Below are 20,215 nucleotides of genomic sequence, written 5' to 3' on the forward strand. Positions count from 1 at the left end.
ATAGTGAATGAATATAAGGTTACCTATTTAAGTCCACTTAGAGCAACCTGACCACCAACGTGACCAGGAGACTCAGACATTCCCAGGCCATTGATAAAAGTTCTCCTGGGCCCTCTCACCCTGTTCCCCCTTACTCTGGTCTTATGTCTTTCCAGCTTCTAATCTCTCTGGCTCCATCTCTCATCTCCCACGCTGTGTTTTCCCTTTGGACAGGACAACAGAACTCAGATTTCTAAGCTGCTTAAGGCAGCAGTTCTAAACCTCCGTGTCCCAAATGTGTTGAGTCACAGAACAAAAAGGAAAGAAGCGGTGGAGTTAGAATGAGCTTGCTGGGAATGCAAAATTAGCATCACACGCCACAATATGCTGAATCTCAAAACCACTGTACTGAAGCAGGCAGCCAGACACACACAGAAAATGTGCATACCTAAACCAATTTATGCCTTTATAAGTCAGGATAATGGTTCTTTAAGTGTGGAGTGAATTGAAAGGAGCATAGGGGTACTGGGATGCTCATAATACTCTGTTTCTTGATCTGACTATTCATTTTGAAAATTTATCTAATTTTACACTTATGACCTGTGAATTTTTTTGTATTATATAATATAAGATGAAAACTATAAAGTTAAAAAATTAATACTACAATTAGAAATCATTTTATACCCAAGAGAATAGGAAAAAATTTAAAGCCTGACTGCAAAGTTTTATCAAGAATGTGGAAAATGGGAAACTCATTTTTAGAAGTGTAAATTGACAAAAGAAAAAAATCTTTGACAAACAATTTGATATTAGCTTGTAAGGTTGAACATATGCATATGCTACAACCCAGGAATTCCATTCCTAGGCCAGAGAAATTCGTGTATCTCTGTAGCAGAAAGCATATAAAAGAATGTTCATAGAAGCATTGTTCATGGAGTTTTTTTTAAAAAGGAAAAAAAAGACAAAAAGAAACATTTGAGATGACCAAACATTAGAAAATGGATAAATAAATGGCAGCATATCCACACTACACAGCAGTGAAAAAGAAAAGACTACAACTACTCACATGAACAGAGATGATTTTAGAAACAAAATGTTAAATGAAAAAAAGTAAGTCACAATAGATTATATATGATTCAATGTTTATAAAACCTTCAAAATAACAAAATGAATATATGTACATTTGTGATAAAGCCATGAAAGAAAGCAAAAGTACAATAAACACACAATCGAGGGGAGCAGTTGCCTCTGGGATGAAGGAGGGAGATACAATTGGGAAAGGGCATCAGGAAGCCTCAACAGAATTAACTATGTTCTAATTCTCAAGTGAGGGGGTGGTTACCACTGTGTACTGTAATTTTCATAAGTATTATCGATATTCATTTGCATGTATGGATATTAACTAAGGAAAGATTTGTCTACTCCTTGTTCAGTATGAGCATAGGCTCCTTTCTAGAACTTCATTAAATGGAAAATACTAATAACAGCAACAACAACAATAATAATAATTTTTAGAAAACACAAAGCAAAAAAAAGAAGAGCCATTATCTAACAAAAGCTTTCTATCCATTTCTGATATAAAAAGTAGGTGGAGGAGATTGCAGATAAAACATGTCAGGAGAAGCTACAGCCCAAATGTGTGGAGCAGGGCATAAAGCTGAGAAGACACAGACCCACAGAACCCAGAGCCATTGGCTCAGGGGAATGTCGGCTGAGGTAAAGGCAGGAATAAAAAGTGGAGTGGAAAACAGGGAGATTCTTTGGACATCTCTATATGAAAAAGTCTAATCCACTTCAGGCCATTCCCCTAAACTAGGTAGAAAATTCCTGCATGGATAAGTCACAAAGTCTTGACAAATGCAGCCTCTGCGCTCCAGTCTTGGTGAAGGGAGTTGGGTCTGAATTTTAGTGCTGCTTTCGAAGGCAGCTGGGACCTCCATTTCTGGAGTCGTTTTGAGATTTCCATAGCAGGAAATACTCAGTTTTGGTGCTTTTTTCAGGGAAAGGCTTTAAGCTAAATTTGTTATCACTTGTCCATCTACCATCCAGCTTTTAAATAGTTGTTGCTATTTTCTCTGCTTAGGCCTTGTGTTTTGCCCTTTTATTTAAATTCCTTTATCATGAGGCGGGGTAAGAGCAAGATTGCAAGATTGTGAGGGAGCAAGATTATTCAAATTTGAACATTCAGTCCCATGTTTAATCGAAAGTCTCTATAACTTTTACAACAAGAAAAATAAGAAATATTCTTAAATTGAATTGGATTGGAGAGATAAAATATATATGTGCATGTTTATTTGACTGTTAAAAAAATGAAGCAGAACCGAAAATATTAGGATATAGCAAGAATAAGTATCGTTTTTTGAAATGTGTATGTTATTTAAGATTTATGTGTTTAAATATGGTTCTTACTGTGGGTTTTGATTTTTTTTTTTTAAGTTTAAAAAACACTCAATCAAACATTAATTAGCTCCCAAAGGCCATAATGGGACTTCCAGATGCAGAGACTGACAGTTTCCTGGATCACAGAGCTAAAAAACAGCCAGGCACACACTCGTTCTAAATCAGCTGCTAGGTGCCCACCAAGGAGTAGCCTTGTGAAAGGGGAACTGGGTAGTTAGGGGACAAGGTCGAGGATAACTTTTTATAGTATATCCTTTTGTAAAAATATCACCAATTCATAAATAAGTAAACATAAATAAACACATTTATAAAAGGGCAAACACATCTTTTTTAAAGTTTACTGATTTCCTATTGCCAGACACTACTTTAGGGTTTTACTGAGAGAACCAAAAAACTGAATGAAGAAAATACTGCATTACTAAAAGTCTAAGGTAATGGAATGGTGAAAAAGCAGTACTATGCGGTGATCACCGTATTTCTAGTGATACCCAAAAAACAGAGGATGTTATTTGTTTGTTTATATTTATTTATTTTAATTTTGATGAGGCAAATTCAAGTGAGAATCAAATGAGATCATGCAGAGGGAAGTATTTTGAAAATGAGAAAAAGTAATACAATTTTAATGTAAGATAAAATCTAAGAGGTCTGTGGTCCTTTAGAGTGTGAGGTAAATGAGGACTTTTCTATCACAGAATGAGTTTGAGGAGGCACTTACAGGGTTATATTTACTTTTTCGTATTTTGGGATGGGATTCTAAATAACCTCAAAGGTTGAAATATTTCCCGAATGTCAGAAATGCTGAAAGGTCAGCACAGCAAACCACAGAGGTTGTTGCTAAGCCTCACAAAGCTCTGTTTATCACATTATCTGTACAATATTAGTTTTATCATTGTCCTTAGAGATATGATGTTTTCTTACCTGATTTCCTCATTTGTTATTATAGACATATAGAATTATAGACATTGAACCAGACATAGAAGATTCCTTCCAATGCTAACAGTCTGTGGAATATCTTCACCAACCTAGGTATTTGGGCCCATTTTCCTCTTGAAATCTTTAATCAAGTCATTTTCATGAACCCATCCACAGATCACTTTAACTTTGATAGCTGCCCTAAAATGTGATTCTTCCCACGGCTCCCAGTTCAAAAGGGAGAACTTCTACTGGAAAGTATTTCTGGCTACTTCCAGAAAACAGTCATTGGCACACTGTAACGCTCAAATAACGTGAGAAAAAACAATTCACATACCACTATATTTTACTTGCTGATTTTAGAAGAGCTACAGTCTGTGCCTGCAGCAGAAGAGAGACTCTCCATGTGCACATAAATTTAGATGCTCAACACCACTGCTAATCTAAAATGCTAAGGTCAGGAAGGGAACACTTGCATCGGGTTCTACCACAGGAGACTGCTCTTGACCTCACCAAAAAAAAAATCTATTTGTAAATGGGAAAGTGAATAATAAAACTATTTGAAGAAAATGTTGGCATTTTAAAAATAATTTCTGGCAGTGATGGTTTTTCTAAGCAACAAACAAACCCAACATTTAAAAAGATGAAATCGATGGATTCAACCTTACAAAAATTTCTGGACAAAAAGTAAGAAAAGCGTGTGTTTATGTATAGACAAAATTAAAATACGATTAAAATATCTTACATTTTAGTTGTCATTTACACCTCAATAAAGCTGAAAAAATTAAAAGACCAACAACCGATGGGGAGAAATATTGGCAACGTATTAATAAGTACACATTTAATATCTAGAAAATCTAAAAGCTTCTATAAATAACAGTAAACAGACCAACAGAAAAACAGGAAAAAGATGCAAAGAAAAGAGGCAAAGATAGATAAAGAAACAGCCAATAACATCTAAAAATATATTAGGATGGTTCTTATTCAAAATTTACATTGGTTGATAAAAATCTTGTAAAAGTTATATATTATTGGCTTTTAGATAAACAAATTAAAAAACAGATAATATCAAGTGTTGACTTATGGGGAAACAGGCATACAGACGTGATTGGTGTATGTTCAATTGCTACCGCCTATTGGGTGGATAAGTAGTGGTCTCAATTAAAATTTGCACTTGTATTCTTAGACCCAGCAATTTTACTGCTAAGTATCTATCAAATAGAATAATTCAGATACACACAAAAAAGTTATACATGTATGTTTATTAGCATTTTCTGAAATAATAAAGTGTAACATCTACAAATATCTACAGAATAGATGTTAAATAAAAAATACATTAAAATTATAAATTAACATATTTGATTATAAAATGCTTATTTTTACACAATAAATATAATAATTATAAGTAAATTTATCTATATATAGTTTAATGAGTTATGGTATATTTATATTTGGATATGCAGGGTAATCAAAGGGATGAAGAAGATGACTATATACCTACATGGAAAGAATCCCAAGATAGGCTGGGGCTCTTGCAGAAAGCAAGTCACATTATATGCACGTTGTATGATTACATTTATGTTAACATAAGAACAACATAAGAGAAACCAAAGTGTATAATTGAATAAGTACATACATGTTTCCTAGAAGTTCTGAATGAAGCTTCACCTCTGGCTGAGGTAGAGGGTAGAGAATGAGACAGAGGAGAGGTAGAAGGAGCACTAGCTTTTTAGATACTTTTGTCATAATGAATATTTACAAGGAAGTATTGACGTATTATTTGCTCGATTTTCAAATTTGAGAAAGAAATTAAACAAAATAGGAAAGGGAATAAAAGGGAAGGGAAGTAAAACTGCATTTGTCAGACATTAGAACATCAGAATAGGATACATCTGGTCTCTTTAATATTGATTTATCCTTGAGAAGCCTCATTGCCTTCACCTAGATTTCTTTTGCTGAGAGAAGTAGGGCAGAGTGATTTACAGCCCAATCTCTAGAACCAGGCTTTTGGATTCAAATGCTACACTACCTTACCAGATTTATGATCTTAGTCCAGTTACTAGAACTCCTGTACTTCAATGTCCTCATGTGAAAAGGAGGAAAATAATGATACTTATTCCGCAAAGTTCTTGTGAATATTAAATGCATAAATCCTTGGAACACATGACAGACACTCAATAAATGATCTTACTATTAATACCAGTGAGCATCACCTATATGTTCTGGCTGAGAATAACATGAAAGAGCACTGCTCTCTTTCCTTCCTTAGAAGACGGAGAGAAAGGAGGCTGTGTTGGAAGCCAACCCAGGTATGAGTCAATCAAGGTGGACAGCACAGCCCCTAGCCTCATACAGCCTACAGACCCAATAGATAAGGTTCCAAGGCAAAGAACAAGCAGTGCTTGCACAACAGCAAAAGGTATGCCGGCACAGATATGACTCTTTAAGTGCTTTCAACATAGTGGGATCTCAGTTAATGTGTATTGATCGACTTGGTAGCAAAGTTTATCTATCTATCTATCTATCTATCTATCTATCTATCTATCTATCTATATGTAGCATACCTATTCGGGCTCAAATTCTGGTTTACAAGCCATGCAATATTAGACAAAAATTTTAATCCTCCATGTTCTCATCTGAAAAAAAAAATGTGGACTGGAATGCCTATTTTGCCTCTTATAAGAGTTAAAAATAGTATTTGCATAGTGTTTAATAGTGCCTGGAGCCAAGTAGGTGTTGAGTAGATGGTAGCTGTTGTTATGGTTTGAGACTATCTAAGCTGGCTCATTTTAAAATCTGGAAAACAGTTCACCTTCATGAATATCACTGTTGGCGAAGAAACCTTATGATTAAATATATCTAAACATAAAACTAAGAACCAAGAGATCTTTCTAATTTTGGCTCCGTTGCAGACTTCTTAAGTGCCCTTTAAAAAGTCAATCAAACAAAATATATATTAATAATAATAAAGTCTGTAGCCAAATCATATTTGCTTGCAGAACCACTCACTGTGATTATGCATGAACTTCATTTAAAATTCTTAGACTTCTCTTTGGTGTTCTATGAAGTCATTAAGCTGTGAACTTTCTCAAGACTTTCACTATGAATTTTGGTTTCATCTAGCTCCTCAGAGCACTTCATGCCTACGTGCTGGCATTCCTTGGTCAGTTCACACATTTTCTAGTCCCTCCTTTTTTTTTTTACTTCTTTTGCCAAAAGTTTCAGAGAGGTTAGACAGGGTGGTTCTTATTCAAAATTTACATTGGTTGACTGAAAGGAATAGGACTATAGTTAAGCTTTCCCTAGAATTCCATAGTTAGTTGTTTGTCTTATATGAACTCCAGTTGATTCGCTAACCTTTTGTAAGTGACTGTAGTGACTCACCCACTTCATCCTTCTCAAAAGAAATGTATTTACCCCGTCCGAACTCCTAGAGTATTACCACTTGAGGTATGTATGACTTTCTACTCCACATTATAATGACATATCTTCCCTCTTAGATTATACATTCCTTGAGGGAGCAAAACTTATATAGACTCATAGACCTAATTAAATTCATAAGATTTAACATTTTATATCAATATGATATGTTAGAGAAAAATCTAAAATTGTTACCTATTTTATAAAGAAGTCTTGAAAATGTAATGATAAGTCTTATATGTTATAAATGTATATATGTACATGTATAAAGTAAATATAGGCCTTGCCCTGGGCAATATTTTATTCATTACAGTCTCTTTTAATCTTTTTATAAAAACAACTTTCTTTAAACACTTACCATGTATTATCTTTGCAGCAATAACCCCAGAAGTAGTTATTCATGCACTGATTCATTCATTCAACAAATATGTATTGGAACCATACTATATATTTTAAATTTATTGAATACATTAAGACCAATAATAGTAATAAGATTCCCATCCTCATGGAGCTTATAAAAGAAAGAAAGAGAAAAAAAAACATATACTAGAAAATCAAGTAGTAATAAATGTTATTACCTCCCTCTCCCACAAAAAACAGCTGCATAAGTCAAAGAATTTGGGGGAGAAAGAAGAAATAGTTATTTTATATAAGGTCTTGATAGGCCTCTTTGAGAGGTAACATTTGAGTAGACACCTGAGCAAATCATGGAGCTATCTTAAGAAAGAGCATTCTAGGCAGAGAAACCCAGAAGTACAAATGTCCTGAGATGAGAGCATATTAGCACAATCAAATGAGATTGGAAAGGTAGCCTGAGGCTCCACCCTCCCGAGCGTCTTAGATCATAGCAAGAATTTTGAGGATTTTTGCTAAGTGTGGTAAGAAGCAATTGAAGGGTTCTGAGGAAGAGAATGACATAATGTTAAAAACTTTTATTCTGAACATATTAGTTACAGGTTAAGAATAGAATGAAGGCTAGGACAACAGTGGAGGCAGCACTCTGTTTTTTCTTGTTTTAACAATTTAGGTATTCAACTTTATTCATTGCTTTTCTACATCTATTGAAACGATCCATTTAAACTACTTAATTAGAAAATTACAATAAAATAGGTATTAATGTTAACCATCTAAGCATACATTAATAAACTATACTTGTTCAATATAATTTTAATGCATTACTCAATTCAATTTTATTATATTTTATTCACGATATTTGCTATGTTTATATATAAGGCAGACCTACAATTTCTTATACAGTACTTATCTATTTTATTTCAAGGTTAGACCAGCCTCATAAGTGGGTAGTTTATTTTCTTTTACTATTTTTAAAATGGTTTTTATAAAGTATAAATCATATATTCATTGGAGATTTTACAAAACTAGCCTAAAAAACTATCTGAAGTGTGGATTAAGGTAAAATATCTAACTAGTGCATTTATTTAATGGTTATTAGTCTACTCAGATTTTCTGTTTCTTTTCATTCCATTTTGATAATTTTTATTTTTCTAGATAATTTTAAATTTCTCTTAATTTTTCAAGTTTATGTTCATAAAGTTCTTAAAAGAGTCGATCTATTTTTTTTCTGTTATATATCATTTTCTTCACTACCTTGGTGCATTGCCTTTGATCTAATCCCTCAAACTAGAAATCTATTTCTGATTTTATTTATTTGTCTTCTCTCTTTTTTCCTTAGTGACTCTAGCTAAGGGTTTGTCAATTTCATCTTTTCAAAGAACCAGCTCTTCATTTCATTAATTTTTTTCTATTGTCTTTTTATACTCTATTTCATTTATTTCTGCTCTGATTTTTATTGTTTCCCTCTTTCTACTGACTTTGGGCTTCATTTATTCTTTTTTCTAGTTCCTTAAAGTGTAATGTTTAATTACTTATTTGAAATTTTTCTTGTTTCTTAAGGTAGGTCTGTTACAGCTACTATAAAGTTCCCTCTGAGAACTACTTCTGTTTCATCCCCCAAATTTTCGTATGTCGTATTTTCTTTTTCATTTCAAATTTTCTCTAGATTTCTTCTTTTATTCTTTATTGACTCAATAGTTTTTTTATTTCTTTATTGACTCAATCATTTTTCTTTTATTATTTTATTGACTCAGTAGTTGTTTAGTATCCAAACCTGTGAGTTTTCCAGATTTCTTCTTGTAGTTCATTTCTAATTTCATACCATTGTAATTGGAAAAGATGCTTGGTATGATTTCGATCATCTTAAATTTGTTGAGACTCATTTGTGTCCCAATATATGGTCTATCATTGAGAATGTTCCATCTTCACTTGAAAAGAATGTATATTTTTTTGATTTAGGATGAAAAGTTCTACAAGTATCTATTAGTTCTATTCGTGTAATATGCCATTTAAGGCCAATGTTTCCCTATTGACTTTCTGTCTAGATAATCTATACATTGATGTAAGTAAGGTATTAAAGTATCCTACTATTATTTTCTCTATTTCTTTCTTTAGATCTGTTAAAATTGCTTTATATATTTTGGTGCTCCTAAGTTGGGTGCATATATGTTAATAAATGTTATGTCTTCTTGATGGATTGCCCTGTACCTCTGCTCCTCACTGCTACCACATTAGCTGGGGCGAGTCAGCTGGGGAACCACATCTTCAACACTGTCACTGTCCCCACCCCCATCCAGCCACCCGAGCAAGTTCCAACATGCCCACCTTCAGATGTACCAATATGTGGATCTTTCAGGCTTGTCTGTGTGTTGAACAGAGGAACCTTTGTTGGATTATAGATATCCAACTACTTATAAATTTAAGGGGATATACAAAGTGGTCTTCTCACTCCACCATGATGCTAACCTAAAAATCTAACAGTCATCTTGTATTCTTCTTTTTTTATCACTCCCTTCATATATTAGCAAGTCTCTTAATTTTTTTTCTTCAAAGTACATATTGAGTTTTCTATGTCTCTCCATCTCTGAAGCCACAACCTTAGTCATCTATCTCTCATCTGACCTGAAATAGTCTTTTTACTGGTCTCCCTACTTTGACTCTTGTACATAACCTTACAACTACTCCAACATTGCTTTACACTTCCCCATCGCTCATTATACTTCCATATTTGTTTTCTATCAGTTCTTAGACTATGCCAATCTCATTCTTGCTTTTGAATTTTTGCAAAAGGTGTTCCTCCTGTCCTGGAAATTCTTCCCTCGCTTTTGAATTGATGAACTCTTAGTTCTTTATAGCTTAGCTTAAGTTGTGACCTCCTCAGAGAGGCCTTCTCTAACCATTTTATCTGTAATGCTTCTCCCTCATCCATCCCTGAACAGCCTCTATTTCCAGGTACTTGTCTACTTCACTATATTTACCGTGATTTCAGCAACTATTTCATTTATTTAAATGATTACTTATTTTCTGTTTGTTTGTTTTCCTCCCTAGGACATAAATGTCATGAGTGTAAGGTCTATATATGTCTTGAACAATATCTAGCATAGTGCCTGGCACATATATAATATTCAATAAATATTTTTAAAATAATTGAATAAATAAATAAATAAGTAAGTAAAAAGTTCCAAGTAAAGAGATGAGTGTGAGCAAAGGTGAAGGTTAAGAAAGCCCAACATATAGATCAGGGAACTTCAAAATATTCGATGTGGTAACAAAACAGCATGTGAAAAAGAGGGGTGTCAGCGCCGAGCTGATCAAGAAGAAAAGGCTTGGGTGATGAGACGCCCAGTTGAAAGAATGCACAAGGAGCCGACATGGGAATGAAACGGCGGGTACCAACTTTATTGCTGGGAGTGTGCGCTTCTGCGCTAGGGGACCTCATGGGCTTTATATATGTCAGAGAACAATAGTGGCATTCTGCCACACATGCGTAATAAACAATAAGCTGCTTCGTACTTGCATAAGTTAGGTGCAAGAGCCCTACTACATTAAGGTAACATTTTAAATCTGGAGTCATATCCCTAGCTGGCCTAAATCACACCCAAACCTGGGACTCACAGTGGGTATGGGAGAAAAAGTGAAAAGGCTATTTGTGGCTGAATATGACAAAAGTTGGAATTGCATTTTTTAGAACCTGTTAAAGCTTTGAGCTCTGTACTCTGACCATATCTGATAGTGAACCTTTAGAAAAGACAAAAATAACATGTTAGCTGCAATGTTTTTTAAACAGAATTTTAATGAAACTCCTCCTAAAAAAAGCTGTGAAATTCGCAACTGATTAACTTACAACTTTTCAGCAGTGCATCTTACAGCTAGTTTTCTAAGTTTCTAGAAGGACTTGGATACCCAAATATAATAATAAGAAAATGATCGTAAATGAATTCTACTCTTCCATTCTGAGTAGCTCAGAGTATTGTATATGGAGTATCTCACTTATCCTCACAACTCATGAGACAGTGATAGGGTAGATTTTATTACTGTAGCCTACAGTTAGAGTTTATTTTTTCTGATTTGTGGTCACTAGCAGCCTCTGGTATATTGTTGACTCTCAATGAAACTAATAAGCTATATAATTATAGCAGTATTTCTAAATGTCCACTGGGTCCTTTGCGGTTAACTGTTATAAACATGTTTTTAAGCCTAACACATTAAATTAAATGAAAGCTGAAAAAAACAAAATAAAAAGGAGAAATAGCATCTTGGAGAGGTGGAGGGAAAATAAAGAAGCATATTATAAATGACAGTTTCCAGACATGATATTTTGAATTTAAAATTAAAATCATAACCTTGAGGTTCTCCTCATGTTATTTTAAAAATTGAGAAAACTAAGTCTTATGAATAATTTCAAAATTAATTGTGGCTCATGGCAAAAGCTTCAGATTTGCATTTCTTCCATTAAACCCAGAAAATATTTCTTGGATAAAAAAGTCAGTAAAAATCAAACAGTCAAATAAACATACTAGATAATTTCCTAGTTATCATTTTCAATAAGGAAGCACCAATTTTTTTCTGCTACTAATTTTGGGAGTGGGGTGATGGAAAAACAAGTGACTAAAAATCAATTCTTTCAATGCTTTTTGGGAATACATTTGTTCATTCTGTTTTTCATTTATTCAGCAAATGTTTGAGTTGAGTAATGTACACCTAACTCCAGGTCAGTAACACTACCAGCACTGGGAATATAAAGCGAGCAAAAGATAGCCTCTATCCTTAAGAAACTCATCATTTAGCAATATACACATTAAACATACAGAAAAGTTTTAACTGAGTAAAATTCAAACGTATATTGATGGAAGAAAGGACCTTCCATGGAAAGGAAATAGCTGAGACAAATACTTTTGAAAGAGCAAGAAATTCAGTTTGGCTGACCTATGAAAGTCATGAAGTAGAAAGAAAAAATCCAAAAAGCATACTGGTGTCTTTAACACCCGGCAAAGTAGTTTGAGCTACATTCTTAATATTATTTCAGGCAATAAAATAATGAAAGACTATTGATTAGGGACGTGACATGATTTAGGCTATACTCTTCCATAGAATGTGGGACTAATCTGAATATAGAGAAATGAAAGGCAGGAAAACCAGTTAGGAAACACTGAATTAATATAGTCGAGAAATAGTAGGGCCAAATTTAGGTAGATACTTGGGAAAGGGGAAAAGAAAATTATTGGACTCTTTCTTCGCTCCAGGCAATGAACTACATATTATACTGTATCACTGACTCTTCACAAGAAAAAGTTAATCCAATGAGGTAGTCAATGTTATTATCCTCTTTTTACAAGTTAGGAATCTGAGGCCCAAAGAGGTTAAATGACTTTCCAAGGTCGCGCAGCTCAAAAATAGAGCCCCAAGAGCTGCTAAGTAAGAGACAGTGAGACCCAGCAAAATGAGCTGTAGGATAGAACCGACTGAGGTGAGACTATAGCTCTGGCATTTACTGCATGATGCTGTGCAAGTTATTTAAATTACCTATAATAATACCGCCAGATTTTTATAAATATTAAATATTAAAATATATTTAAATGCCTGGCAGATTCTTTCAACAAGTAATTATTGAGCATCTAATAATCCCGCCATGCTGGATGGAGGAAAAGGGAGATGGATATAGGGATAAAAGAGAAAAACATGGTCTCTATCTTCAAAAGCCAACAATGAACAAGTATTTAAAATGTAATGCATGTAGAAGAAAACAGGAACTAAACTCAAGGACCTTGTACTTAAAGAGGATTTTATGAATTTGACCTCAAAGGCAAGGGAAGTAAAAGCAAAATTCAAAGAATGGGACTACATCAAACTAAAAAGCTTCTGCTCAGCGAAAGAAACTGTCAACAAGGTAAAGAGACAACCATCTGAATGGGAAAATATATTTGCAAGCAACACCTCTAACAAGGGCCTCATATCCAAAATATACAAAGAACTCATATGGCTCAATAACAACAAAAAAACAAATGATCCAATCAAAAAATGGGCAGAGGACCTGAACAAACTCTTCTCCCTAGAGGACATACAAATGGCCAACAAATATATGAAAAGATTCCCAACATCGCTAGCTATTAGGAAAATGCAAATCAAAACCATAATGAGATACCATCTCACACCTGTTAGAATAGCTATAATCAGTAGGACAAGTAATAACAAATGTTGGAGAGGATGCAGAGAAGAAGGAACCCTCATCCACTGCTGGTGGGACTGCATGTTGGTACAGCCACTATGGAAAACAGTATGAAGGTTCCTCAAAAAACTAAGAATTGATCTATAATATGATCCAGCAATCCTTTTACTGGGTATTTACCCCAAAGACTTGAAACCCCATATCTGAAAAGAAATTTGCACACCGATGTCCATACCAGCATTATTCACAGTGGCCAGGACACGGAAGCAATCAAAGTGTCCTACGATAGATGATTGCTAAAGAAGCTGTGGTACATATATACAATGGAATATTACTCAGCCATAAGAAGAGATGAAATACTGCCATTTGTGACAACATGGATGGACTTTGAGATAATCATGCTAAGCCAAATAAGCCAGACAGAAAAGGTTAAAAAATCACAAGATATCACTTATATGTGGGATATAAACCTAAAAGCAACAAATGAACAGTACAAACAAATAGAGACTCATGGACATGGACTATAGACTAGTGGTTACCAGAGGGTAGGGGGTGGGGGAAGAGTGGGGAGGTAGACGGTTAAAAGGGTGTAGGAGGAGGGAGAAGTGGGTAAAGGGGATCAAATATATGGTAGCTGAAGGAAACTGGACTTTAGGTGGTAAACACACAATAGAATATATAGATGCGAAATTATAATGTACACCTGAAAATTATATAATTATATTAACTAATGTTACGCCAATAAACTTAATTTTAAAAAAAACAGTAATGCATGTAACAAAATAGGTACAATATGCTATAGAGTAGGAACTCAATAGCTATTATTAGCTGATAGCATTATCATATGAGTTACTTTATGAATTATTTTTTAAAAACCTTGCAATAGTCACTGTATCAGAAAATAGGAAAAATAATTTTTATTTTAAGAGAAAAACAGGCTATCAAGTGTGATGAGATATTTCAGCTTGTACTTATGAATAGAAATAAACTGATTTGAGTTTAGGATACTTGTGTGATAAGCTGTTAAATCTATATTGCCAATTTAAAATTTCACCAACACCCCCTTATCCATTTGTACCCAGCCTCATCCTTAATTTAGAACAAGATTTTTGGAGTCAGACATGCTTGGTTCTAAATGTTAATTCTGACAGTAGTAGCTATATAGCCTTAGGCAAACTTTTAACCATTCCTAAGCTTCACCTTTCTTATCTGTAAATTGAGAACAGTAATATATATCTTCTCTCCAAGCTATTAAGGATAAAGTGTTTAGCAGTGTGCACTTAACAAACCACAACTTTCACTTTTGTTACCCTGTAGTAGGCGCTATGCAAGAGTGAACAAGAGTTTGCAGTATAGTAGAAGGAATGGGCATTTAAATAGGTAATTATAAAACAGTAAGTTAATTGTTACAATAGGAAGAGCACACAGTGCTATGTGGGGATGCGCTATAATGCCTGGGCTAAGACAGGTGAATAAGGAATAGTCTCTGCCTCTGTGAGCTTATGCTAAGTGAGGAGGAGAAGTGAGAAGTGTACCAAATAACTACACTAGAAGGCATAAGGTATATAAGATGGTAAGTACCTTGAGGAAGACCAATATGCTGTAGAGGTTTCTTGTAATAGAAGACGATCTCACTTTATAGATATGGTTTGTAAGCCAATCCATACTCCTAAGGAATATTGTCTATGAAACCTCAAAAATAATGTAAATCTTATTGACACAAACCCTTTATTGTGCCTCTAATAAGAGATAGATAGCTCCTATTATGCATTTATTGTCCAGTTTGTTGTGCCCACAAATCTAAAACTCCATTGAAAAGATACCTGAAGTTAGCGTATAATGATTAGATCCTGATTTTCATTATTCTCTTTTGAGAAACTCAAATGGCAGGAAAAATTCAGTTATAGTAAATTAATTTCCATATCATAATGATATATTTAATCTTTTTTCAACTTAACATTACAAAACAAATCCTGATTTGGGTCTTCCAAACATAAAGACTCCTGAAATACTCAAAATCTCTTGAACAGTGAGATTTTTTCTTCTCATCGTTACAGCTGCGCACATCAAATAGAAATAGATCACTCAGGATATTAGGACTGGCATGGCAATTAAGGCAAAACATTCAATACTCTGAGGTCCATTATGTATTAAAATGATTATTTTTTCCCCATAGACTAGGAATAAGCTCAAAATTCATGTTTCACTTAAAGAGATATAAAAATACCTAAACAGAGACCTTATGTACATTTGAAACTTAATCTTTCAACTTCATTATGATTGACATAGGCAATATGCATGTTTTATTATATTACTCACTTTGTAGTGGAGAACTGCAATGCAACCAAAGAATCCTAAAACTATAAGATGAATAAATGTTTTTGGTGTTTTTGACCTATGTCAGTTAATTTCAAGAAGCCATTTAACTGTTTCTAGACCATAGTTCTAGTTTTTCACAGCCAAATGCACAGATAGAATATTTTCAATTCAAACCACATATTTTTGCAACTTAATAGTTTTAATAAGTTCAATAAAACAAGAAGGTGAAACATTTGACTAAGAAGACTCTCCTAAATACCTGATGTTATGGGCTGATTTGTGTCCCCCCAAATTTATATATTGAAGCCCTAATCCCCAGTACCTCAGAATAGAACTGCATTTGGGCATAAGGTCTTTAAAGAGGTAATTAAGTTAAAATGAGGTCTCTGGGGTAGACCAGAATGACTGGTGTTTTTATTAGAAAAAGAAATTTGGACCTAGACCCATGGAAAAACCTATGTAAAGACACAGCGAGAAGGCTCTCTCATTTTCTTTCTTTCTTTCTTTCTTTCTTTCTTTCTTTCTTTCTTTCTTTCTTTCTTTCTTTTTTTCTTTCTTTCTTTCTTTTTTTTTAAGGAAAATCCTTGAGTCCAGTATCTAATCAAACTTTTATATTTTGGCCAATATTAAATAATTTTTTATTTTTCAATTACAGTTGACGTATAACGTTATATTAGTTTCAGGTGTACAACATAGTGCTTAGACATTTATATAACTTTTTCAAATATAGCCACAGTTGTTTGTGCCTAAATGTCCTTTCTTTCCTCCCCTCAGTGACATGCATCTAAAACTTTTCAGTTCACTTCCATTCTCTTAGAATATTCTTGTCACTTGTATGTTCCTTTTTCAAAAAGAGCTTTGTATTCTCTGCTTCCGTGGAAATTATACTGTGTCGCCCTCTGAAATAAAACTAGTACCAAAGGAATCTATTGTTGATAGGGAAATTTGTCTGGGCAGTTAATTAATTTTCTTATCTGGGGTCATCAAAAGAAACATGGCGGAGTGAGAGATGTCCCCAGATCTCTCTCTTTGAAGCAACAATAAGCTGAACATCTAAAACTCAACAAAAAACACCTAAACAGCACACCAGCACATCTGAGCGTGGGACTGTGCATAAGAGCTACCACAGATCAGAACCCTGGGTGTCTGGCAGTGGACTGAGAAAAATAAAGAAGCTGCCCCCGCAGTTGCCAGAGCTCCCTGTAGGGGGAGGGGGAGGGGAAAAGGTATGGCGAGTTCCCTGAGCAGCTGCCTGGGAGTTCTGTGAGCTACACATGATCTACCTCAGGGCCCAGACATCAGGCAGAAAGCAGAAAAGTGGGACAGCACAGAAACAATGGTTGATATTTACCAGCCCCAGTTGCAAAACAGACTCCCAACCCAGAGGGTCCCTCCCCACATACCTGCCAAGACCAATCACTGCAGAGCCCCAGGAGAATCTGAGCAAATGCTACCGAAACTGTTGCTAACACTGACAGGGACTGAAACTAAGGGTAGTGAGCGTGATTAAATATCTATCAGAAAATAAAAAAGCATTTTTAAGGCTTTACGTAAAGCAGAGATCCAAGAGATTTAGACGTCACCTACTAGAAACCAAAAAGAAAGTGCCTTCTTTGCAGTAAGCTAAAGAGAGATCTTTATATAATAAAACTTCTTTCTGGAAAAAAAGCAGAATACATTTCCATTAATGCCCCAGAAAGAAATAGTCCATTAAACACCATGAATGACCAAGGTGACGAGACATCTCAGAAAGAAAGAGAAAAATCTCCAGAAAATAAGCTTACAGACATAGAAATAGGCAATTTAAATGACAGAGAATTCAGAATGGTACTTCTGAAAAATCTCAGTGAATTCTGAAATGAGTCATATCAACAATTTCAAGAATTGATAAAACACCTAGATGAGCAAAACAAGGAGATTGAAACCCTCAAAAAGAACCAAATAAAACTTCTGGAGATGTAGAACACACTGCAAGAGTTGAAAAATGAAATAGCAAGCTTGGGAAATAGAGTTGACCAAATGGAGGAAAGGATCAGTTATATTGAAGATAGAAATCTAGAAATAAATCAGAAGGAAGAAGAGAGAAACCAAAGAATGAAAAATAATGAAAGAGAAATTCAAGAAATTGCTGATACCATCAGGAGAGAAAACAAGAATAATGGGCATTATGGAAGGCAAAGAAGAGGAGCAAGGACGAGGAAGCAGTTTTGGCAAATAGTGGACGAGAATTTCCCAGATCTAAGGAATGAGTTGAAGCTTGGAATTCAAGAAGTCAACAAAACATTCAATTATCTCAACCCAAAAAGGCCTTCACCAAGACACATTGTTTTAAAGTTATCAAAAATCAATGACACAGATAGAATTCTCAGGACAGCCAGGGAGAAGAAAACAATAACTTATAAAGGAAAACCCACTAGATTATCCTTGGACTTCTCAGTGCAAACCTTGCAAGCCGGAAAGGAATGGAATCAAATATTTAAACTATTAAGTGAAAGGAACTACCAGCCTAGAATAATGTATCCAGCTAAACTCTCCTTTAGATATGAAGGAGAAATAAAACCTTTCCAGACATACAAAAATTGAGAGAATTCTCCACTATGAGGCCTGCACTACAGGAAATACTGAAAGAGGTCAGCTCACCTAAAACAAATGACAAAAAAACAAAACAAAACATAATTAACAGTAAAGTGACTATCAAGCAAATAGAAGCAGAGGAGTGCAACCCTTACTAAAAACAGGGCATTATAAGCTTAAAAAATAAGAAGAGAATCGTTATGGCAAAATAGTAATGAATGTTCAGCATACACAGGGACAAATTGAGACAACAATGATTAAAAAAGGGGAAGATTCAAAGATCCAAATTTGCAAAGGGGAATGGGTAAGGCACGAGCAGAAGAAAATGGACAACTGTATATATATAACTATCCTTTACATATTCGTAATGGTAACCACACACAGAAGATCCAGAACTGAAGTATACAACATAAAACAAGAAAAACCAGAGGGAAAACCGACAAAAGCCAACCAAAATAAAGAAAACACAAGGACAACGAAGCAATGGAAACACCGAGCTACTAGAAAACAAAAGATAAAATGGCTCTAAGACTTCATATTTCAATAATCACCCTAAATATAAATGTAAAACAGACATCAGAGTTGTTTCCTAGACCATACCAACTGGGTTAAAATTAAGTCTCTATAGCAGAAGAAGAGATCTCTCAAGGTCAAGAGGTTCATGCTCCTATTATAAGGCCTTTTTGCCTGGGGAATACAGTTGCAGAATGGATCAAAAAAACAAAACCCAAGCATATGCTGCCTCCAGGAGACACATCTCAGCTCCACAGACAAATATAAACTCAAAGTGAGAAGGTGGAAAATGATATTTCAAGCAAATGGCATTCAGAGAAAAGTGAGAACAGCGGTACTAAGATCAGACGAAATAAACTTCAAAATTTTCTTATCCTCTTTGCTCTTTTTAAGCCATTCTATCCATTACTAAAGAAAGTGTCTCCCTGATCCTATTAACTTATTCAAAAAATATTTAATGAGTGCCTGCTATGTGCTAGGCACTATTCTAGGTACTGAGAATAAACAGGTATATGAGACAGGAGTCTCAATCTCATGGATTTTAGTACATTTGTAGTGATCAGAGACTGATGATAAACAAATCAACATATAATAAACAAGATGATTTCAAATAGGAATAAATGGCTAGAATGTTGCTGAGTCTGGTGAAAATGGAAAAAGTGAGAGAGAAGACAAAACGCTTGGAAAATTTCAAGGTTCCCCTATTTCTCTCCCAGACAAGCCAGGGTTGATAACATGTTGGAGATTATAGGACCCTGTATAGATCTGAAGACCTAGGAGAATAAAACAGTCACCATACCACTTTCCTGGGTAGGACAGGGGGAAAAGGCAAGACTTCAGAATTTCCCACAGGCTCTGCATGTTTTAGAAGCAAAAGAAATATCGACTTGTGCTATCTATGCAGATGATCTCAGACATCCCCACAGAGGACTGTGTTCCCCAAGATTTTTCAGAAAAATGCAGAAATGCAGAGAGAGGCATGATTATGGCATAGGTCCTTACCCAGGCAAAGAGGCCTTATAATAGGAGCATGAATCTTGACCTTGAGAGATCTCTTTTTCTGCTATAGAATCTTAATTTTAACCCAATTGGTATGGTCTAGGAAACAATTTCGATGTCCGTTTTAAAAAATACTCCTACATTTCTGCATAGCATTGAAATAGAATGGAAAAAGAGGATAAAACCAGGGAGGTAACCCTACAGATAATTAAAAACAAGAGTTGCCCAATGAAACGTAAGCTCATATAAAGTTTATGTGAAATTTGCCTTCATGAAGCCAGCTTTCTGTAACCTTCTATGGCTTTTATACAGAAAAATGCTTGTTTTTTCAGTTCCCTTCAAATTTGCATAAAGCTTTAAATGTATGAACATTTGCAACCATCCCACACCCCTACCTAGATAATTAATACTTCTGTGCATTAGATTAACTCAGCTATATCCAAGAGTGGATAATTGCTTGTGATTTCACAGATAAACTGAGTTTCTTTTATGCTAACGTTAAAATACTGTTATTGGAGCAAAGCCTATGGTAGAAGGCTGGGAAAGCACAGCGACCTCACTCAGATAGCATCAAATCGC

Source organism: Pteropus medius, unplaced genomic scaffold (assembly GCF_902729225.1).
Source record: "Pteropus medius unplaced genomic scaffold, Ma_sr-lr_union100, whole genome shotgun sequence".
In the NCBI taxonomy this organism is placed as follows: Eukaryota; Metazoa; Chordata; class Mammalia; order Chiroptera; family Pteropodidae; genus Pteropus; species Pteropus medius.